This window comes from Pholcus phalangioides, unplaced genomic scaffold (assembly GCF_987345545.1).
Source record: "Pholcus phalangioides strain wild (caught in Gottingen) unplaced genomic scaffold, Ppha-v1.0 ptg000009l_1, whole genome shotgun sequence".
Lineage (NCBI taxonomy): Eukaryota > Metazoa > Arthropoda > Arachnida > Araneae > Pholcidae > Pholcus > Pholcus phalangioides.
This window is the reverse complement of record NW_028301602.1, coordinates 20,823,698-20,848,308: the sequence shown is the minus strand read 5'-3', so window position 1 is coordinate 20,848,308 and position 24,611 is coordinate 20,823,698. Positions and strand designations below refer to the sequence as shown.

Here is a 24,611-nt window from a genome sequence, read left to right as displayed (position 1 = left end):
TTTAGAAAACTCTTTTGCTGATTACATTGTTTAGAAAACTCTTTTGCTGATTACATTGTTTAGAAAACTCTTTTGCTGAGTACATTGTTTAGAAAACTCTTTTGCTGATTACATTGTTTAGAAAACTCTTTTGCTGATTACATTGTTTAGAAAACTCTTTTGCTGATTACATTGTTTAGAAAACTCTTTTGCTGATTACATTGTTTAGAAAACTCTTTTGCTGATTACATTGTTTAGAAAACTCTTTTGCTGATTACATTGTTTAGAAAACTCTGTTGTGTGCGTGCTGGTATTGTTTTGAAAACTGTTCTTACAAGAACTGTTTGGGAAACTATTCCTCAGAGAAACTCTATTGCGGAGAATATTTTTCATTGTACGCTTTTTTATATTCTTTTCTTTTGGGTCATAACTTTCTTTATAGATGTTAAATTTTTCTTTCTCGTGCGTGTGACGTGATGTGATTCAACTTGATCGAGATACGTACGTGGGCGTATCCTGGAACCCCGAACGCACTTGATGGTGATCTTTTCTTATTCTTCGTTCGTAATATTTCTTCTAGATTTCTTATTTATTTTTTTTTTATTCTATATATATTTTTTTCCTTCCTATTCTTTAGTGTACACTATAAAAACAGGTGCAGTCCGATTGGATGACGCAAACCTGTTGTAACACCTTACTTCAGATGATGTCTGTCTGCAGGTGCGTGCGTGTGTGTGTAGGCAAAAGGATGTGTAAAATGTAAAAGATTGTGCTCACGTGCAATTTTTTTTCTATTATTATTATCATTAATTTTTTGTCTATCTTGGTTCGTAGTTGTCAATGCTTACGGGAACATAAATCGATCTTCAGATTGATAAATCTTTTTAATGCTTTTGGGTGGCCTGAAGACCTATTAGATGCGAGAAAAAAAAATGTACAGGACTGTGTTGCGACATACTACTAATGGGGCCTGTGCAAATGCGTGGGCCATGTTTATTTGGAATTATTCTCTTCACAATTTCCAATGAAAAAATACGAAATGCTGTTGATGATTTCTTCATTAAATCAGAAAGACTGAATTTCTGGTGCTGTTGAAGAAACCCTCTGTTAAAATTTGCTCAATTGAACGACGTCAGAATGCAGGTCTCTTCAGTTCATGTCCCACGGGCAACATGTGGTCCTCGAATGTAGCCTTTTGCAGTGGCCCACTGAGGAAAAGGGCTGCATAGTTATAGAATTTGTAGGAATAAAAACCTTAATGGAGAAATAATTCCACGATCAATCCATGAAAGAGAAATATTTTCAGAATAAATGAAAATCCTTTCCAAAATTATTAAAATAACTTTTTTTCAGAATTAATGAAATTTCGTATTTAATGAAAAAATAATTTTAAAATTCATATTTAATGGAAAAATAATTGGAAAATTCATATTTAGTGGAAAAATAATTTGAAAATTCATATCCAATGATTGATGGTCATATTCAATGGTCTCAGAAATGTAAAAGATTACACTCATATGTAATGTGTAATTTTTTGTTAAATGTTATTATTATAATTAGCTTTTTAGTGTCTGTCGTGGTTTGTAGTTGCCAGTGCTTACGGGAACATAAATCGATCTTCCGAGTGATTGTTTTTTTAGTACTTTTAAATGGCCTGAAGATCTATTAGATGTGAAAGAATAAAATGTACAGTAGTGTCGCTACATAATACTAAAGTTTGGCCTAGGCAATACAATGCTCTTCGGCCATAGCAAAATGCTCTTCGGCCATGTTTACATGGATTATTCTCTTTACTATTTCCATTAATAAAAAATACAACAAGCTGTTGATGATTTCTTCACTTCATGAGAAGGACTCTATGAGTTTGCGGTGCTCTTGAAGAAGCTCATCCCACCGGGTGGAATTTCACTCAACTGAATGCAGTCTTTAAATATTGCTCGCAGGTCTCGTGGCTATGTAAGATTTTTTGTAGTGTCCTTTTGAGGAAATGGCTTCTACGGTTACAGAATTTATATAAATGCTGAAATAACCTTAATGGGAAAATATATTAAAGAATTGATGGAAGGAGTAATTTCAAATTTAATTTCAGAAAATATATTTCAGAACTAAATGAGAAAAATAATTTCATAATTATTGAAAGAAATTGTTTCAGAATTAAGGATAAATATTTACAGAATTAATAATAAATATTTACAGAATTAATAATAAATATTTACAGAATTAATAATAAATATTTACAGAATTAATAATAAATATTTACAGAATTAATAATAAATATTTACAGAATTAATAATAAATATTTACAGAATTAATAATAAATATTTACAGAATTAATGTAAAAATGTTTATAGAATTAATGAAAATTAATATTTAATGAAAAAAAAACAATCTGAGAAAAAAATGAAATTCTCAAATTATATAGCCCCCCCCTCCCTGGGACCCCCGTTTGGCCAAAGGTCTTCAAAACTGCTTATTGACAAGCAGTGTTCGCCAATATGCATCTAGTTCTAGATTCACGCATCAAAATTCAATTTTACTCCTCCAAAAATTGTAGGTAATTTTTTTTAATAGTGTTTTTCCCTCACTGATTAAATTTTTGAAGAGGTGGGGAGGGAAATTACTCCTCAAAATTTTATTTTCACATAACACTGGTGACAAGGTTCCCCCCCCCCCTTCCCCCACGGATGATCTACGAATCTGACTGCACCGATACGACCGAAAAATGTACAAATAATTATAACAAAAATTATATTCGAAATTCGATATCTCTATACTCAAAGTCCATGTGGAATGATAACGAAATTTACGGGTAAAATTGCATACATGAATACCGTTATCAGATTACTCAGAATATCATCTGTAAATTGAAATAAAATATGCCATATTGAGTTTCAAGACAAATTATCCCAGACGCACGAACGAGAAGATAAGATAATTTTACATGATAAATTCTTATATAATCATTTGGCAAAAAGGTTTCATCTTGTCTTTACTCCAGACTTCAGCCACCAATCATCAGCCATATTGTCTGAAACAATGATGTCCAGTTTTTTGGAGGGGTGGGGGGGGGAGACATTCCATTGATATGAAATCGTGTCGCGGGCCACCACTTCATTAAGTGGTCTGGAACAACGCCGCAGATTACGTAAATGCTCTGTAAATGTCTCGCAGTCACTTAAGTGATCTTTAAATGTTCTGTGGGTCATTTAAGTGATCTGGGATTATGCTGCGGTGATCTATAAATATGTGATCTGTAAATAGGCCGAGGGTCATTCAAATGATCAGGGAATATGCCACGATGGTTCTGTAAATATGCCGCCGGACACTTAAGTGATCTGAAAATGTACTTTGGGTCATTCAAGTGATCTGGGAATACGCTGCGGGTCATTCAAGTGATCTTGGAATATACCGCGGGTCATTCAAGTGATCTGGGAATACGCTGCGGGTCATTCAAGTGATTTGGGAATATGCTGCGGGTCATTCAAGTGATCTGAGAATATGCCGCAATGATCTGAAAATGTGCCGAGGGCCGCTTAAGTGTTCTGCAACTGTGCTGCAGGTCACTTAAGCGATCTTTAAATATACCGCGTGGGCCATCCAAATTATCTGTAAATGTTCGCAAAACACTTGAACGCAAAACTTGAAACACTCCACGCCACTCAAGTGATCTATAAATATGACGCGGGTCGCTCAAGCGATCAGTAAACATGACTCGGGTCACTTAAATGATCTTGGAAACGTGCCGCCTAGTTCATTTTGCAAAATTAGGTTTGAAATCTCGGGCCAACCTCAGATTTGACCAGCGTATTACGAGTTGAGCATGTACAGTCTCGAAAAAAAAAACCCCCGATAAAAACTGAATTATGAAGAAATTTCGACGCTCACAGAGTTTCGCGGTCCAAAAGAAAAAAAAAAGCGAAAATATTTGACGCGGAACGGAAACAAGTCGAAGATTTGTGTATCGTATCGTAAAGTCGACCAGCGAATATTTCCGGTGGCTTTTCCTCCACATAACATGGCATCAGGGAAAAAAAATTACTTCTTCCTATTAACTTCACGGACGCTGAAGAAAAAAAAAAGACCATTACTTCCTATATTTTACGACCGTGGGTTGACACTTCTTCTGATTCACCAATTACGAAAAATAAGTAGTATCGGCGTATCTTATGAGTCTGAATGAACAAAAGAGCGAAAATAGGTTAGAATTTCTTCGAAGTTCTTTTTTTTTTTGTGTGTGTGTGTGTGCTTTTTTTAGGTCCCCTTTAGAAATATTATGGCTTAAAAAACAGTATAAGGTGTCGTTGTAGACGATATCTTTCACCCGAGAAGAAGAAGAGAATTAGTTATCTTCTCTCATGGCCGCGAGTAATTAAGCAGTTGATAAACTATTTGGCGTCGTGATGGCTACTTACCAACACGGGTGGTCCTGCTTTTTTTATGAACAAAGATAAGGCAGACCGAGAGGGAAAATATGAAAACGAATTTCAACATTCGACATGAAATGGATAAATTAATCACGAGTTGCGAAAAACTTTTGTCAGTCGGAGGGAATGACACGAATGTTAACGAATGTTTTCGGGTGTTTGTTTTTAGAAGACTATCCTACTTTCCGATTCATATTTTATTTTTCTTTTTTTTCAAGCCCTAAAGTATTACTACGTTTCCCTGAACGGATAATTAATTCGGGAGTTGTTCTAGAAAGTTTTTTTCGTTTGTGGAATCTTATTCGTAAGATATTATGTAATCGAGCGCGGTTTACGGTCTGGGTGATTGCTCGACGCGGGTTATTCCGAAAAGACAGTCCATCGGAAAGAAATTTCGTGACGCGAAATTCGTCGGAAAGGATATTCATCGAAATTAGAATCCGTAGAAACATATTTCATCGTCAGAGAGACAGGGCGATTTTGTGGAATTTATAGATGCAGAATTTACTGTCGGGATTATCCAACGAAAACATATTCAATGATACTGACTTGCCTGACCCAGGTTAATTCATCTCAAAATCAAAATCTATCTACTCACAATTCAAATTCACCGTCGGGGCTAGCCCCCAACCCGAAAATTCATCGACGCGTTATTCACCGTTAGGTTAATTCATTGACACATCATTTTACTGTCAGGTACATTCATCGACGAATAACTTCTCTCTAAGGCACCATAATTCATCGACGAATAACTTCTCTCTAAGGCATCATAATTCATCGGAAGGAAATTCACGATGCACATTTCACCGACAGAGGATCATTTATCGAAATTAAAATTCATCGATGCATATTTCACCATCAAGGCAATTCAGAGAGAATTCATCGATGCACAACTCACTGCCAGGATAATCAATGGAAAAAATTGTCATTGACGCAGAATTCGCCAATGCTGGATATTCATTAAAAGGGAAATCGATGCACAATTCAGCATTAAAGTTTAAAAAAAAAACTTTCCTTCTAGACCTTCTTCACAACATAAAAACAGACATTTTTTTCAGCAAAAACAAGCATATAATTTGGTTTATTAAACATAAACTTGATAAATTCACATTCCACAACGACAATATCAAAAATCTAATTCTTGATCTTTTCAAATACGAACTCAACAATACCTCTCTCAGTGTCAACGAAATTACTAACAAGACAATAAGAAAAAAACTTTGTTGTCAAATTCAACAATAAACGCTTCAACTCTATTAGCTTCGGGTCCATTCTCTGCAAAAATAGCCAGTTCTTCCCTCTTCACAAAGAATTTAATATACGTATTGCTTTCAAATATGTAAAAACAGCAAAAAGTATTTGCAATTATAACCACTACAGCCAGAATCTCAATCTCATCAACAAGGAAGACAGTCAATTCACCGATGCATAATGCACCGGCAGAGCAAATAGCCGAAATGGGATAATTCATCAAAAGAAAATTCCATTAACATAAAATTCAATGTGTAACGGCAATACATTTTAAATTCATCGACGTACAATGGAGCGCCAAACATCAACAATGCTTTTATAAGTGCATCGACGCACAATAAAGCGCCAGGGCAAATCCCTGACACGTGATAAATCATCAAAAGATAAATTCATCGACGCAAAATTCAGTGCCATAGCGATGTATTCAAAACTGAAAGACACAACGGAGCGCCTGAGCAAATGACTAACACGGAATTATTCGTCAAAGGAGAAATTCATCGACGAAAAATTCAGTGCCACGGCTGTGCATTTAAAATTAAACGACGCACATCGGAGCGCCAGGGCAAATCACTAACACGGGATAATTCGCCAAAAGATTAATTCATCGACGCAAAATTAAGTACTATAACGATGCATTTAAAATTGAACGACGCACAACGGAGCGCCAGGGCAAATCATTGGCACTTAATAATTCATCAAAAAAGAAATTCATCGACGCAAGATCCACTACTATGGCGATCCATTTAAAGTTGAACGACGCACATCGGAGCGCCAGGGCAAATCACTAACACGTTATAATTCCCCAGAAGAGTATTTATCGACGCAAAATTAAGTGCCACGGCATGCATCGAAAAGTCATCGGCGCACAATGCAGCGCAAAGGCAATCTTTCAATATAGCATATTTCTATATATGTTTTTATCTCTCTCATTCGAGTTTGATCAATAAGAATATATATATGTAGCAAACGTAGTGCTCAAAAATTATCAGAGATTATTACATATTTCTTCTGATCATGCGGGCGAAATTCTGGATTGATTCTGGAGCTGATTATGAAAATATGAGGAGAAAAAAAAATGAAGCTTAGATTTATTTTATTACCTCATTATCGAAAATATTCATGAAGTTTCCGTTCCAACTCTCGTTTCCTGATGATTTCTGAGACAATGAGCGAAAAGAATGTACACCGTTATCACGTGACCGAATTCACTCCGTTAGAATAATAGAGTCACGTTCCTTTCGAGACCCATTAATTGAATAGACAGTCATCATCGTCTTCATCATGATCGTCATCATCATCAATCGTGTCGTCATCATCATTATGCGAATGAGAACCTCGCACCATTCTGATCACATATAACGCTCTTTTTTTTCTCTTTAAATGGCTATTAACGTATTCCATTGGAAAGAAATATAATACTAGTGTGAGAACTTTTCAATGAGAAATTATAATTATATGCATATATTATTTTATCTTCTGGATAATAATTTCAGTTTTGTATCAAACAATATAGCTTTATGTTTTTATAAGAGAGTTTATACAAACCATAATTCCCTGCGTATAATCCGCGGATACGAAAGATATGCATAAAACCCAAGCGTCGTTGGTAAATTTAATAGGTACTAAAAAAATTATCACTCTTACCGGAGGTTATGCATAATAGCCAAAAGTCGTTGATAAATATTTAAAAAAATTCCAAACGAGTCTAGTATGTCTCATGAATATAGTCGGACCCAGTGAAATCGCCAGTGAAAGTGGTAATAATTTGCTTAGCACTACTTATTAAATTCACCAACGACACTTCGGTTTCGGTACTATGCATAATCACCGGATAATGTTTTTAATTTAGGGAAGTTCATCAAACTTACTGAAATGCTTGGCAATCATAACCGGTTATTATGTATAATAATCGCATTTACCACATTTACCAGAACATATGCATTGAAAATTTCTATTTTATTATTTCAATTTTTCGGATCAGTGAGACCTATACACGATTCTCCATCTAAGGCCGATTTAGAAGAAAAAAAACCTAAAACGTGAGAGACACGAAAGCTATCCAAGAGATATCGCTGGTTCGAAAATACACATTATGTGCCGTTATACAGTGGATAATATGGACCTAAAAACGAAAATATCTGGGAAAAAAACACTAGGAACGAATTACTTATTTCTTCCGGGTTTGGGCTCGATAAGATTTCGAAAAAAAAAAAAACAATACCCAAATCTTCACTGAAAAAGCTGAAAACAGGTGAACTATAAAAAACGTAACCCCTCCCTAAACAACGTGTATACATATTTGAGATTCGGATCAGTCAAGAGAAAAGAGAGGGTCATTTGAATACACTCACGTTTCAGCAACACATATATAGCACGTAAACATTTTTTTTTAACTTACTATTAAACGGAGGATATACGAGAAACAACCACGTATAGATGCGTTGTTTTTTTCAATACAGTATCTCCGAAATCGCATTGCAAAGAACATCGCGGAGTTTGGGTGTTACCATCGTGTTTCTGGTGTTTCTTCGCAAAGGCCTTATCAGTTTCACGGCCTGTATAATACGTATTTCCTGTTCTTCATTCAGTTTTGACTGAATGAAGGTACTACTCAAATATTTACTTCCCATTCAGTGATTTTATTTCTCAAATTCTGACATTTATGAAATTTAAAAAAAAAATCTAAAGACCATACTGAAATAAGATTCAAAGCTAAATTACTTGTAATATACAAAGACTCAGAATTCATTATAAGAGCTTCGTTTATGTGAATACAGTCAAACTCGCAGGGATAACCTTGAATTTCATGTGAGGTTTTGTCGTTGTAACCGGGGGGGGGGGGGGACAGGGGCGTACACAGAACATCTTTGAGGGAGGCAAAATGTAGGGTGATTATAATTAAAGTTCCCATACTCTGAGTAGTTCCCCCCCCCCCAAAAAAAAACTACTCATCCGAATACAGCCAAATTTTCAGGATATCTTAATGAGTCCATGGGAGAGAGATTTGTGCAATAAAAAATAGTTACATTTTTGACCACCAGATGGATAAATGGCGCTCTTATATTGAATTTTCATTTTTTTCCATGGTCCATATATACCAGCTGTTAATGCAATATGTCCACCAGAACGGGCGCTACATAGTTCTTACTTTCAGTATACTGAGACTAAGCAGACTTATGAAGCGCCCGTTTCGCTGGAAGTATCCCATCGAAACTTCGTATATACGCTATATGGACCATGAAAAAAAAAAGGAAAATTCAATAAAAAAGCTCCACGTATTCACCTGATACTCAAAAATTGAACTGTTTTTTATTGGATTAATCTCTCATGAAAATATCATAAAAATTTGGCTTTATTCGAATGAGTTTTTGAGGAAAATCTGTTGTGGAGTACGGGAAATTCAATTATAACCACCCTGTATATACGCTTGCCCCAGAGAAATTTGGAGTTGGGGGTCATTCAAGTATTACGTCGGCATCGGGGGGGGGGGGTTTCGGATTTGCTGACTTTTCTTTTGATGACGGGGGGGGGGGGGATCAAAAATGGCAAAATCTGCCTGACGTAATACTTAAATGGCTTAATAATGGCCGATAAATCCCTCTAATATACTAGCCTCTAAAAAACGCATTTGAATTAACATAAATTAATTTCAGGAAATGGTAATTTGGTCCCATGCACATATTATAGCTAGTCTTATAAATTCAGATTACAGTGACAACGATACTCGATGTAACGATAAATCCCTCTACAACGATATTTTTCAAATCTGTTTGGAATCGCTTATGCTAAACACCTCTCAATACAACGATATCATCTACTACGATAAATAGCTCTATAACGTCATTTTTAAAGGATTTTGAAACCACTGAAACGATATATTTTTTTTAATATATTTTGCTCATAACCGTCATAACGTTAATTCTAACTTCGTCACTTAATTTCATTCCTCCAAGAGCGTCTAATGATAACATTGGTGTTTTACACCACATGATCACCGAAAATTTTGATAATGGTGCTGGTAATGCCACTTTCTCTGATGACAACACAAATGCAATACGGCAAACGTCCTTGCATTGGGCGGTGCATTTGAATGAATTTCCTTAATCAACTAATTAATTACAGTTTTTTGCTAGGAATAAATACTTTGAAACACGTTTTCTCATGGGTACTAACAACGCGACAGGCCTTCACACAATGGCACAATTATCCAATCATTACACTTCATTCATACATAGTTAGAAAATTTCGTTCATACCATGGCAGGTGGTAGCACTACACATAACAAGCAATACACAGAAACAAACTTCACGGTAGGTTCAATTCACAACACGTACACGCACATTCCAACATGTACCAATTCGCTAGAAGTTCCGCAGATGAATATGAACGAGGTGTATTTGTGGTTTGGGGGTGGTGGTACTAACAACACAGATTTAGAAAAGATGTCAAAAACAGCATAAATGTTGTCTCTTGATATAACGATAATTCCAGTACAACGATATTTTTTATTGGCCCACAGAATATCGTTGTATCGAGGTTTCACTGTATTTACATAAAAATAATATATTTTTTTTTGGTTTGGTCGGGAGGTCAAGGTAAAAAATACAATACAACAAGCTTACAACTATCATAATTTTGATAGTAGAAGTGGAATTAACCAACCACAAGAAAGAAGAATGTTCCTACAGATGGCGATTTCCTCGTATTTAAATTGCGCAATCTCCTGCCGTGACACCACACAATGGGAAACCATAATTTTGATATCAAAGCAGCGAGTCCAAGATGAAACACAGGACATACAAGACACAGCAAAGATTAAGATTGAGGACATCTCGCGTGCCACACGCGATATCCTTGTAAAATCTACGTCCATTGCATTTACATACTCCAATCCCATACCATATCGTATCCCATTATGCAGTATTTATTTCCCGCTATATTCGATATTTAAGCCGTTTTTGTTTTTCAACCGAATCTTTGTTTTTTATCGTTTCTGAAACCTGATCAGTTTACATACATATATATATATATAGACATACATTGTTAATATATGCGCATACTTGTCGCTATCTTCGAAATCCGGATAAGATAGACAGAGATAAACACTGATGATTGATGCTTTTTGCCGAATCTAGACATTCAAAACGCGACTTGGTTATTTAAAACTGTCTTATCCTCGTTGAAATCAGTCATTTTACAACGTTCGCACTTGTGAAACGAGAGCGAGACACCATTACCTCCGATTGGCATCGAGCCTCTCTTTTTCCCCTCTTCTTATTCAGTTCTGTTTATCAAATAATTGATTACCAGAGCTAATTTCTTCGAATTCATTTGCTGAAACAGTAATAAATACTATAATTTTATTTTTGAAAAACAAAATATATGATTAAGCAGCGAAGATATTGAAGTGACCTTTCGATAAAGTTCAGCAATGTGGATCCAAAAAAAATGCATTCAAACGGGGTCATAGAGACACCTTGGCTATAACGTCAATAATTGGGGGTCAAGAATTCCCACAGACACGGGAGTCTTCAACGCGTGGAGGGGCAACGTGTGCCCCATCTAAGTCTTTTTGAGGCCCGCTGACCGTTTTCCGAAAATAGATGCTTAATGCAAGATATACAGAAGACTGGATGTTGTGAAGATATTTATTATTTTAGATGCTAATTTTTTAAGGAAGGAAAAAACTCATCTCTGCCTCTACCGGGAGTCGAACCCGCGTCCCTCGATTGCCGGACGAGTGCTCTGACCACTAAGCTACAGAGGAGATAGAGATTTTCCTTCGTTAGAGCGTATATATGCTGAACGGAACCGTGCAATGGACGGTGAAACCGATCAGCTAATAGCTCATGGACGACGAGCCACCAGATGGCTATATATATGACATGAATGTCGCTCTCCACTTGTTCCGTTCAGCATATATACGCTCTAACGAAGGAAAATCTCTATCTCCTCTGTAGCTTAGTGGTCAGAACACTCGTCCGGCAATCGAGGGACCCGGGTTCGACTCCCGGTAGAGGCAGAGATGAGTTTTTTCCTTCCTTAAAAAATTAACATCTAAAATAATAAATATCTTCACAACATCCAGTCTTCTGTATATCTTGCATTAACAAGTGGAGAGCGACATTCATGTCATAGATGCTTAATAATGAATAATAATTAAATATATTTGTTCGTGGTATTTAGAATTGTGAGATAATTTTCAGATTCAACAGTAATGGATGTCTACCACTACAGTCGAATCCCGTTATAACGAATGCCAAGAGACCGGAAGAATCACTTCGTTAAAACGAAATTTCGTTATAAAGGAATTCTAGGTTACCTAGCATTGTTCCTATGTAAACTTATTTGGGGGATTAGAAAAGTGTTCGTTGAAACGAGATTTCCGCTATAACGGTATTCGTTAAAACGGGATTCGACTGTATATATATACTAGTATTTTTCATTTCATCGGCCGCGGCACGGTACCGAACCCCTGGCATCAGTCAAACCGAGTTGTGAGTGATGCACCGAGGCATTCTTCGTCCATTAATTTCCCATTAATCGTGATCATCGGCACTGCCATTCACAAAAGAGAAATCAACGGGTCCGTGTTCTTCCGGAGGTTAAGAACCACTTCTGTGTACTATCAGTACCGGCTCAGAATTCGGGATCTCTCCTGGAACCCACTATTTCATATATTTTGAGACGGAAAAGTTAGCATCCAAAAAGTTACAAATGTATATAATAATTACAGAACTTACTAAAATGCTAAAAAAACAAAAAAAAAGGAATAATTTCAGAAATGGGGAAAAGACATAATTCAGAATTAGAGTGAAAAATAATTTCAATATTTAATAAACAAAAATAATTTCAGAACTATTGTGAGAAATAAATTATATATATATATATATTTCTACAAGTAATTATGAAATTACACGATTGATGATAGAAATGATTTTATAATTATTGAAAACAATACAGTAATTTTCAAATCAGTGAGATAAGCTGATGATCAGAAATTTCCTGTATTAAAAAATTTCAGTGATTTGCGAAATTTATAAATTATGCAACAATGAATATGACTATAAATATCCATCTCACATATATTCCGTGTTTCAATTTCCCCCCCCCCCCCTCCCCGTGAAATACATTAAAATCACCACAGACTTGTTGGATCACTGTATTACTTGCAAGGGTCCTTTAAAACTAAACACAGTTGGCAATGTCTTCGATATCTGGCAACATTTTTGGCGATAATTGGTGATTTCCTGTATTTATCATCCCAATTTCCAACATTTCCCTTGATCAAAAATGATCATTCCAATCATATTATTTGGAGACCATACTTACAGAGGGACACTGACTCGGTCAAGGGGGTGCAGAGGAACTGCGCGAGCTCTTGATTGTACACGGGGCTTAAGCTATGAGAGAGAGTTGACTTTTTCGAAAATGTTTTCATTGGATGAACGCAGATGTCGGGGGCATATGATTGAAATGTTTAAAATCAACGGGATGGATAAAATGGACCATGAATTATTAATATACTCCGTCAACCAACTGCTTTGACAAAGGGACACCAGTATCGATTGGTAAGGAATGATTCTAGGTTGTGTGGTGTCGCGGGCAGTTTTTCTTCAATAAGGTTGTGAATAAATGGAATAGCTTACCTCTGCTGATCGTGAATTCTAACACAATTTTACACGTTTGAAAAGAAATACGATAAGCATATTGGTGTATAAATCGAGTTTAACGTATTGGAACATACAGATTGTAGAAACTTATTTTGTACCATTGTATGTTGTGTAATATTTATGAAATGAGTGTTAAAATTATTAGCAAGGAGGTGTAAATTTCTTTTGGTGGGTGGTAATATGCGATTTTTAATGTTGACACGTATAATTTAACATAAATTAACGTATAAATCGAGAAGCTATCCATTCTTAGATGAGCCGACCATAATTTTTCATGGGCAGTATATTCATACTTTATAATAATTATTGGTTTTTTACTGCTCTTATTAGGTTGCTGTAATTTTTATATAGTTTTGATTTATATTCGACATCCATATATTTTATGGGGATTTTTTTTCGGCCACCTCGTTGGGCATTTCGTCAGTTGTTTTTGTATTTGTATAAAAAGAAATAATGGTTTTTATGCAAAGTATTTGGTGGCATCAGATTACATTATTCATAAAAAAAAAAGGTTCTGAAAATGTCATCCTAGGTTATAACGAAAACAATTTCGCGAGATCTTTAATGTCGTTTTGACTGTATCGTGAACCGTAACAGTAAAATAAAATTCCTTTTTAAAAAAATAATAATAATAACATTCAGGGCAGGATCGCTGTTTCTACTTCAAAATTCTTTTTATTACATGCTTCCAGTTATTTGGCAACGCCTCTCACGACTAATAATAATAATAATAACGACCGATGAACTAAATGAACACAATATATTATAGTTTTGAATCGAAGTAGAATTCTTTTTTGGAGCCGCACACAATGGGAAATTATCATCATCATCAGGTACGGACAGAAGTAAGTTTCTCTGGCAAAAAGAAGTTACACCCGAGGCATCTTTTCAATGGCAGGGAGCTTTTTTTTTTTCTTTGGCTTCTCTTTTTGGCAAAAAGTAAAATAAATAGAGAAAAGATTATATAGAAGAAAGTTGATGAGGGCGTGCTAAGTACGTGAATTGCCGTTAGCGAAGGATCGCACAATATAACTCAATGTCTTGTTGACACTTAGGTGTGTCGCCATCTACTTATTTCTCTGTCTTTATTTCATTTTTTGCTGCTCGGGAATTTCATTGTGTGTGTGATGTGTTTAAGGGCTTTGGTCTGCGTTGGATGCAAAGGTTCGAAGAATTTACTTTCCTACAGAAATATTATGGAAAAGAGAGAGAGAGAGGATTGAATAGAGCGCGTATCCTTACATCTTTATTAAAATGTTTACGTTCTGTTCGTGTCGTTATCTATTTACCAATTCAAATTCAATTCAATTCAACGAAAAAGTTCATCTTGAGTCTAGTCTTGAAATTGGATTTGGTTTAAGGTGCCATTATAAAGAGGGGAAAAGATTATAAGCCTATGCAGGGTGCATAAGAAACAGGGTGTATGGTATTTTACTGGTGGACCATAGAGGCATACTTCCCATTAGAAAAAGTATACAAATAACGTTTAGTAGTCAGATACGCCATTCATGTTGCAAGGGGTTGTATAGTTATTAAAAAATAAAGTAAAATAATTTTTTATACGGACACCCTGGGCTCATAAACCCAATTAGAAAGTTGTTGTCCTGATGCCAAACAAAATCCACGTTTCCAAGTGCAATATTAACTGAGATATTCGAATTCAAAAAATGGAAAAAAGTTGTGGAAAAAACAGGATAAATGGGGTTGAAGCGGACTTTGTGAGCACAGTGTGTCTGTATAAAACGTAATTTTTTTTTAAATTTAATAATTATGCAGCCCCTTGCAACATGAATTGCGTATCTGAGTTCTAAGGGTTATTTGAATAATTTTTCTAATTAGTATGTCTCTCTAGGATCAGCGGTTTGTCAGTAAAATGCTGTACGTGCTGATAGCTATGCACCCTGTATACCATATATGCTCAATCCATGACCCGTGGGACAAATGTGGCCCTCGGAGTCATCTGATGTGGCCCGTGACATCAAACTTAATTTTATAAAAATGAATTAGGCTGAACATTTACAGATCAAAGGAAAAAAATAAGTTGAGGAACAGGAACAAAAAAAAACCAGTTTATAATAGATAAGTAAATAAGAGAGTTTGCTGTAGATTTTTCTTTTCACCCTACGTGTTCTCTTTCGTTCTTACATATATATAGTAGAAACACACCAACAGGAGTATGGAAAAAACGGCGAGGAAAAAAACAATTTCAGCCCAAAGTGTTACAATAAAGTAATAATAAAGAAATACAAATTCGCGTTGAGATGAGGAGAGAGGGAAAAAAAACACAAAGAACTGGATTGAATTTATTCCACTGACGTTTGGACGAAATATTTCGTCCGTGATCGTATGGCATGTTCTGATCGTATATGTCTGAATGAAAACTAAGCAGCGGAAAAGCGGAAGGATAACTCAAAGATAACGAGAATAGCATCAATACAATACAACATTTTCAAAAACAAATTACGCAACAGTCTCAAACGAGAGGGGTTATAATAATTAAAAATCAAAACACATTTAAAATGGCTACCGTTTGACCTTAAATGATCAATTACTTAATACGGAAAACTATAACGAAACCTGACGGCTGTTCGAAATGGATTCTTACGCTGCGATTATTCTTAGTCCGCGACGTCGATAATTGATTGGACGATATCAAATTTGAAAGGCACCTGAAAACACATGATTATGAGAGCGATAATATCGACGAGATCCGTTTCAGTGCGACGCGGCAGTACGGTTCGTAAACCGTGGAAGCAAGAATATCGACGGATGACATTCACGTCGCAGCCACATAAATCATCCCGTAAACAAGCTTATCGGTGCGATCGATGATTCACAGCCATCGACGGTTATAAGTCATTAAAAGTTGAAAAAAGAAGAATCAATATCGACAAATTAGCTAGAGATTTATAACCGGACGCCTTGTGGTTACGAATCGGATAAAAAGATGGGGAAAAAGAGATAAATAGAAAATCCAGTCTGTCATCGTTTTGATGATGTCTTCGTCGTCGCTCAAGTCGACTGGCGATTGAACGACTTCATTTCATTAGTGACCTTCAACAGACTCTTTTTCTGGTAGTCGCTCACTCACACGTCGCACGTCGTGTGTTGTTTTTTTTCTTACAATACTGCTTACTTGTCCTGTTTCTAATCTCGAGAGAAGTCAAGAAAAAGAGTTCCTTTGGGACGTGACAGAATCTTGCAGTAGCACTTCCCCCTTCAAATTGGTCCGATTTGTTTGTTTTCGTTAATCAATCTCTTTTCTTCTTCGTCTTTCTTACGTCAATCAGATGGACGCCGCCACCGCCATGTTGTTAGTTGCGGAAGTTGGCAGCAACTGGTTCGGAGATTGCCAAAGCTAGCAGTCTATGTGCAACGCGTCGCAGCGGAAGAAGTTCTCTCCCCCCCCCCCTCCCTTTTTGACATGCTCAGAATATTAAAAAAAAAGATGACGAAAAGAGTTTTCTGACAATTCCGAAAGACATTCCTTTTATTTCAAATTATTCTGAATTAATGTCTGTTTGGAAACTTTGAACGGGATTCAAAACATGACGAAAGGAGTTCAATAATAATTTAGTAGTGAAATTATTATTAAGCTGTGAATGATATTATATAATTAGTGTTATTATTAGTCCCTATATAGGAGATAATTACAAATGCGTTCCGACACTGAACCCAGTGCTGTCATGCTGCGCTCGAGTGTAAGATGCCCGTCTACCACCGTGAAAGTTGCTGCCGCGGTCCCGGGTTCAACCAACGGAATGATGTAGATAAGAAATTTTCTCCTAACGAACTTGAGGTGACCACCGATAGACAGCGCTTTCATTTCCATCTCATTAACGGCAGTGAATTGCAATATAGCGATATGGCCGGAGTTGTGGTGTTTGGTGAAGTAATACTATCATGTAATAAAATCGTACCCACTCTCCCGGTTGTTAACGATGTCATAACAGTTTAAGCAGCTTCCACTATGTCATTATAGCGAATCATTCAAAGTCTCTATTCGCGGGCAGTATCTGTGTTATCCTCAAGAGTTTGGATCCTCACACTTTCTACATGCCTATTGTGACTTTTTCTAATGAACATGAATGCATTGTGACCTCTTTATAAATTAGTCTATTCAATTCTGCTTCACCATGAGTGAAATCTTTGATGTCAATAGAACGTTCATAACGTAACGTCAAAATACAGGCTTTTCCCAAATTGTTTGCACAGAGATTACATCTGCAAACGTTTTCTTTAGAAACATACTTCCAATTACAAAATTTTTTCATATGACGTGCGATTACTCAAAATGTCTTGACTTTCCCAAGGAGTAATATACATTAAAAAAAAAAATAGAAAAATTAAATTCTTATGTAGACCCTGTATGGTAAAATTTCCAATTAATGAAATGTAACTGCGGTTCTGAAAAGTCATTTACAAAAAAAATTTCATGTTTTTAAATTCAATATTAACGGAGACACGGTGTTTGACTTTCAAGTTTTCAGCATTTATCGCCAATGATTGAGGGTGTAGGTTCACAAATTGCAAGACGTAAACAAAATTCTATAATTGTCAAAAACATATAATTTTTTTTAATTTTGAGTAAAAAAATTAAATTTGTTTGAGCTCATTATATTTGTGTACAGTCTCTAAAAACGGCAACTTTTGAGCAAATCGAAACTTGCCAGCACAGAGATAAGTTGCTGAAATTTAGTAATTTTTATATACATATTTAATATCTCGATTAATATTGTACTTCAAAAGATGAAATTTTTTGCGAATGACTTTTCTGAGCGGGCTATACCTTTCATTAATTGGAAAATTTAACACACGGGGACCGCCTAAATAGAAAAAAATTTTAAGTAAATGCACGTCTTTTTGAAAACTTTTATTTTTGTAATTGAAAGTATGCTTCTCTGAAGTCACCGGTTGCGGAGAGATATTTGTTGTGCAATCAAGTTGGGATAGCCTCTATTGTGTCATTAGCGAAGAAAGAACGCCAGAAATTTAGCTGTCGCCCACGGGGGACAGCAAAATATCTGTGCTGTATTTATTGTTATTGTGTATATGTTCTTATAGTGTATTATAGCGTGCTAATACTTCGTTAGTTTCTGGTGAATGGGTAGCGGGATTCTGGTTCGATTAATCGAGTCCGACATCATCAGGCTGTCGGAAACCGTCCATCCCTTTGGGAAAGAGCGCAAACCATCTCGAGATGGTCTCTCTGGGTGGTCAGCGGTCACGTCTGCCTGTATTGTTTAATACAATTTGCGTGATAATACTCACATAGACCGGAAATGTCACGTAACACGTTCGAAATCACCGGATTATTGGAAGTAAGTTAAAAAAAGCACAGTTAAACTTGGCTCACAGACATACACAGTGATATATTTTTCCTTTTATCTGCTCAAAGAAAACTCACCTAAAAACACCTGATAACTGGACGGACCGGACCAGCGCACAGCCGAGAGAGTTATCGAGAGTCTACTGTATTTCAGAATAGTAAGCACATGTGACGTTACGCTACCGATTAACGCTGACATTCGGTACAGTGTGATTGTGAACCGGCCTTTAATGAAATCACTCCGAAGAGTTTGGTCGACCTATAAAGATTAACGTCAAAAATTTCTAGCAAACATTACACCACGGATTGCAAGATGTTTACTTGTAACACACACATCGGGTGTTTTCGAGATTCCACGACAAACACTCCAAAAAAAGAATAAAAATAAGAATCGGTGTTTCCAGAGCTTATTTTATCATCCGTGGATGATTAATTGCCGTGAATTATTAACGAGAACCCGTCACCATACACATCCGAAGTCTACGGAGAAGCATCTCATTAGTCGCCATCGCGTGTACCACACATTACATACATATGCATATTAGTGGAAGACGGTATTCAAAAAGGGCTACGGAACTCTTAACGAGCGTTGGCGTCTTGGAATTTTTTCGCTCGGTCCGGGGCACCCAACTCCCACTTCTTTCAAATACAAACTCGTACATGATAATGATAATAATAACAATAGTAATAATAGACTATGAAATGAAAAATGTATCTTTGAATTCCATGAAAAGAAGAAAAAAAAATACGGTATATATATGCTTTTACTCAGTATAAGGCAGCTCGAATTTCGGGGTTCACCATCAGAATCCCAAAATAAGCTCGAACATTGCAGCGTGAAGATTTATAATTACCTTTACTCCCTTGTTGGTGTCCTGTGATTAACTTATTCATTCTTAATTTTATTAATTATATACCCACACGTAATAGCCGGTGGTCTCTATTATATATCACCGTATTATATTGGTGGGGATTTGAAAGTTATAGTGTATGTAGTCGGAAATATAGTTCTTTCGTATGGTAACAATAGCGGGTGTTTCGCAAATACATAAGAATTGCTAGGTTGATTCAAATTTAAATTGATAATCAATTATCATATTTTTGTAAAATTATATTTATAAGCGGAAAATAGGGTGTCCCATAAATTCGAGAATAGTTTTAAAATTTATAAAAATTGAAGGAATTGGTATATTTGAATACCGTTTTGCAAAAGTTATTCTCAGGAAAGATTTTTTTCGGTAAAAAAAAAATTAATACAAATTTTTGTCAATAGAGAGCACTGTAAGAAAATGAAGCACTCGAAGTATGCAAATTAGGGTACTATGAAATGCAAGGTGACGAATTAACATTTCTGAATTTTCCTGATACTGGCGCTTACATAAGGTTTTCATTGTGATGGTGAGATTTATGGATAAAGTTGTTTCACCCATTACCTGTTGGTGAAGCTGTTTTACACAGCCACGAATCGCCGGGTGCAGCTTTACGAACTTTTCGGACACAGAAGAGAGGCTTGGGTCTAATCACCTCTAATAGACTTTCATGCAGTCCTTATACACTCATTGCCATAAAAATTTGCGCACCCAGAAGAAGTCGTCAAAATGAAACGAAATTTTACACATGTAAGTACTACGTTGATATAAGTAAGTGATTAGAAAATCCAAGAAAAAGGATCATTTATTGCAGGAAAAAGTACAGATGAACAGAAGTTTTAGTACTCTGTTGGACCCCCTCTAGCGCGAATGCACGGTGCGATACGAACGGGCATTGAGGCATACAAGTTCCGTATGATGTCCTGAGACATCTCGTTCCACAGTTGCTGTAAATGCGCCTCTAGTTCGACCAACCTAGTAGGGTGTCCAACTTGCCGTCCCAAATGATCCCAGATATGCTCGATTGGTGACAAATCTGGGGATAGAGCAGGCCAGGGAAGGGTGGTAATGTGGCGAGGCAGTCTTGTGACATCCTTGCTGTGCCTTGCTGAGCACTGCCATGAGTGGCAACACATGTGGCTGTTATGGACGTACCGCTGGGCTGTCATTGTGCCATGGATCAATATTAGGGGTGACCGTGTATCGTAAGCAATGGCACCCCATACCATGACACCAGCTGTGGGAGCGGCGTGTCGCTGTAAAGCGAAGGCAGGATTGAAGCGTTCACCACGGGGCCTCACACACGAACACGATTGTCATCACTGCTCAAGTTGAATCTCGATTCGTCGCTGAAGACGACCTGGTTCCATTCCGTTGCAGTCCAATCCCGTCGTGCTCGACACCACTCCAAACGGAGGCGTTGGTAGGTGGTGTCATTGGCAGCACACGTAATGGGCACCGCGATACCAGATGTCCTTCAGCCAGGCGCCTTGCGATGGTTCGGGAAGACACAGGGGCCCGTAGTGAAGCTGCTGCCTGTGTCTGGATAGCGGCCAATGAGGCAGTTGGCTCTACGCGTGCGTTTCGGATGATATGACGGTCTTCTCGACGACTGGTCTGTCGAGGGCGTCCTGAACCTGGTAGCCGTGTAAATGACGTCTCTTCTGTCCACTGGTCCCAAGACCTCCTCACAGTAAAATCAGAACGGCCTAGTTGACGAGCTGACCACCCAGCTTCCGTCATCCCGATGATTCTTCCCCTATCGAACTCTGACAACTGCTCATATGGTCTTCGACGGCGGCGTAACGGCATGTCTACCTCAGCATTTCCTTTGCAAACGATTAAATACACTCCAGCAAGCTCTGCTTACCTGTTTTATACTCCAAGGAGAACGAAGTTCAACGCCCTCTAGTGGCATTACGCAATGCGCAATCACGCTGCATTTCTAATCATTTGCATATCTGCCCGACATGTACCTTCAGGCCAACTTTCGTTTCGATCTCATAGTTATTTCTTTGTGCGCAAATTTTTATGGCAATGAGTGTATATATATCGACGAAAATTTTAACTTTTTTCTTGTGCCGAGGAAAAAAATTAAATTCCCGTTCGTGGGAATAATTTTTTTCCCAAAGTGCATTCAAATATGCCAATTCCTTCAATTTTTGAACTATTTAGTCATTTATAGGACCCTCTGTACTTCTTTCGTGTGGTAGGTATACGTGATTCACAAATAAATAAGGGAATTCCCAGGTTTTTTCTCATTTAAAGCAACGGGTATGAATAAATAGCATATAGAGAGGAAACACGTCTGTGAATGTAACATTACCGGAAAATAATATTTAGAGGAATTCTCAGAAATTTCAATACCGTCTCCAACGAAATCAAACATTAATTAATTGAAGTCGGCCTGTCCTTAATATACTGGAAGACCCTTTCAAACACATTTTTGTGTTATATTTAGCTAAAAAGTCATAAAAATTTAAGAAATAAATTTTTCTAAATGCAGTTATTTTTACTAAAAACGATTGACTGGTGCAGAAAAAAAAATAGTATAAATTTTCATTAATAGAGGACGCTGTAAATGCAAACAAATCCCAGAATTCTGGACCCGAACCTTTCTTACGTTCGTGAAGCTTCAGCCAGCGATTCGTGCTGAGTTGAAAAAAAAAAAAACTTCAATAATATATATATTCTTTATCAACCAAAGTCAGCGTCACAACGGAAACCTTAATGCAAGTGGCCAGTAAGAGGAAAATTCAGAAATGAGCTGTAAATCGCACACCCTGCATTTTACATGACTCAGATTTGCATATTTCTAGTGATTTGCTCCACTGCAGCGTCCTCGATCGATAAAAATTTGAACAATTTTTTTTTTAGTACGAAAAATAATCCACTTCATGAGAATAACTTTTTCGTGAACCGCATTCGAATACACCAATATTACTTCAATTTTCGTGATTTTTTTAAAATCTATTTACGAATTTGTGGGGAGATTATAGTCCTTCACAAAAAAGAGCTCTATTAAATATTTTTTCCAGTCTCGTTAATAGAGCCCGGAAGTTCAGGAAAAATGCCATAAATGCCTTTTTCTGCCTATTTTCAAACTATTTTGGTAAAAGTGCCTTTTTGAAATTTCCCTGCCATAAACGCCTATTTCAGCGTATTTTTAAGTTTATTAGTGAATTTCAGAGTCCATAATCTGTAAAAATTTGATATTTTGAGTATTGAGAATAAAAGAATTTGCCCTTTGTTTAAATTTTCCAACTCTGTCAGTACTAATTATCATCAGAAAGCTCAATACCCGCTTCCAGCCCCATTTAAACGCGAATAAGTGATAAAAAACTTGGTGTTGCCATGTACTGACTTAGCTTTGGCCAGAATGTGTTAGATGTGAATGATTTTGTTTCGGGTGAACGCAGCCCATGTTAGAAAAGCAAAGGAAAATTAGAAATTTTCGCTTCTCTACATGCTTCACATAACATGCCTCACTCATGCATTTGACTACATTGCATATGTTTAGCTAATCAATGACTCCCAAGATTTCATCAGTTGACGTCAGGGCTCACACAAGCAGGGAAGGAGCAGACAGGGCTCTGGCGGCCCATGTTGTTCTGATTTCGTTTTCTACACCATAAATGCACTGCAAACAAACATGGCTATTTATTTTACGTACATATTTAGCATTCAATTATATTGGCTAGAGTCGCCCTCAGGGGTGTGCGACAGATGAGGCCACACAGGGCCCTGCGCTTGAAGGAGTCTCAAATAAGTGGTTATATGAAAAAAGTTAAAAAAGTTTTTACTACAGTAGAACAAGGTAGCTACGTTTCAACTATAGAAATGATAATGATTATTCTAAATAATACAACAAATACACCAGAATTATATTATATTCTTCGATTCGCAACACGAAGGAGCCCCACGCATCATTTTCTCTACGGGCTCCGCGTCTGATGACGGTGGACCTGTAATTACCCTAATCCTGAGGGTCTACTTACATTTTATTTTTGGCTTGAAATCAGTTTAACTTGGATAATAATGCGGTTATTATAAACCATAATTAAAGCTGTAGAGGAATTAAATGCAAACAATTTTTCAGCTAGTTTTTGGACTCTTAATACCTTACTTTTAGTTATTTTCCTATTTCTTCCATAAATTACAAATACCTTGTTTTATTGCCTATTTTAGATAGGCTTTCAGTGGCTGTTTTAGATAGACACTAAAGGCATTTTCAGTGTCTTTTCACCTGCCTCTACTCACTAAAACACACGAACATTCTATGAGAACTGTAAGTTTGCTCTACCGTAAATCGTCTCATAGATATTCCATTTGAATAGCGTGAAACTGATTAAGTAGAATCCAAACAGATTAAAATTAGTAAAATTCCACTCAACAGTTGGTACGCTTCAGAGAGGACAGTGCGCCAATAACTCCATCGGTTTTCGAGAGGATTGTGGGCATGATTCAGGGCAGAAATCAATACAAGTGGAATTTACATTAATTCCATGCATCTATGATTAGCACACGCCATAAGTGTTGACCGCCTATGGCCACCAATCAATAAGAAACAGCAATGACGTGAACAGTAATCTCTAGAGAACGGATCATGTGCTAATGCATATTTTCGCCTCTTCCAGTATTGATGCGCATAAATGCATAAAATCAAAGCATTTTCAGAATAAGTGCATATTTTTGAAGGTTTGTTGAAAAGCTCGATCAATTTTTTTTTCACAATTTTTCAAATTAATATTATTCATAAAATTTTCATAACATCGGATTATTTTTTTTGGTTTTGATTTTTTTTTCGCAGGTGGGATTTAATGTAGTCACGACTACATATGCATGTGTGGGGAATTTTTTTTGTAAATTAATATGTACAAAGAAATGAAAAAAAATATGCATTTTAAAAACATATCTGTTTTTTGCATGGTTTTAAGAATATTTTCTCATTTTTGGTACATAATTTGGAATTTCTTTTTCAAAAATTTGTAGTGTATATTTTGGCATTTTCAAGTGTATATTTTGGCATTTTCAAGTGTATATTTTGGCATTTTCAAGTGCATATTTTGGCATGTTTTAGTGTATA

General features: G+C 36.5%; 1 protein-coding gene across 2 annotated transcripts in view; it reads left to right on the top strand.

The window, feature by feature from the left end:
• The window catches only part of LOC149082224 (SPARC-related modular calcium-binding protein 1-like), a 110,395-nt gene that overhangs the window by 21,621 nt on the left and 64,163 nt on the right, over positions 1–24,611 (top strand). The gene's annotated exons all lie outside the window — the stretch shown is intronic.